At 53.7% G+C, this 581-nt stretch overlaps 1 pseudogene; it reads left to right on the top strand.

The window, feature by feature from the left end:
• Positions 1–29: 29 nt before the first annotated feature.
• LOC107682240 (neuropeptide FF receptor 2 pseudogene) lies at positions 30–576 on the top strand (annotated as a pseudogene).
• Positions 577–581: the final 5 nt, after the last annotated feature.

Genomic DNA, 581 nt, shown 5'->3' with positions numbered 1-581 from the left:
CGTATGTGTTTTCTCCTCGTCTGAAACCCAGGTTTCGCTGCATCGTTTACCCGTTCAAGCCCAAACTTACGCTCTTTGTCGCAAAGGTGTCAATAGGGGCGATATGGGTGCTCGCTCTCACCATAATGTTTCCCTCTGTGTTAATGTTGACCGTCGAGCAAGAAAAAGGGCATGTCATGGTTCACAGTGACAACAGCACATACCCGCTGTACTCCTGCTACGAGACCTGGCCCGACCCGGAGATGAGGAAAGTGTACACCACCGTCCTGTTCCTACACGTATACGTCATTCCCCTGTTGCTCATCATGCTCATGTACGGCCGGATCGGCGCAAAGCTGTACGCCACAGCCGTCCTAGCCAGCGCTGAGCAGCCCGATGTTCCCACGTCTCAAAGAAAGATCCGAGTGATAAAGATGCTGATTGTGGTGGCTCTGCTCTTCATGCTGTCCTGGCTGCCGCTGTGGACGCTCATGCTGCTGACCGATTACGCCCGTCCAGACGAGGACAATCTGGAGCTCCTCACTAGCTATATATTCCCTCTCTCTCACTGGCTGGCCTTCTCCAATTCCAGCGTAAACCCC

The sequence above is a fragment of the Sinocyclocheilus anshuiensis genome, unplaced genomic scaffold (genome assembly GCF_001515605.1).
Source record: "Sinocyclocheilus anshuiensis isolate Anshui unplaced genomic scaffold, SAMN03320099.WGS_v1.1 C31925174, whole genome shotgun sequence".
Taxonomy (NCBI): Eukaryota; Metazoa; Chordata; class Actinopteri; order Cypriniformes; family Cyprinidae; genus Sinocyclocheilus; species Sinocyclocheilus anshuiensis.
This window is presented reverse-complemented; position numbering and strand designations above follow the sequence as displayed.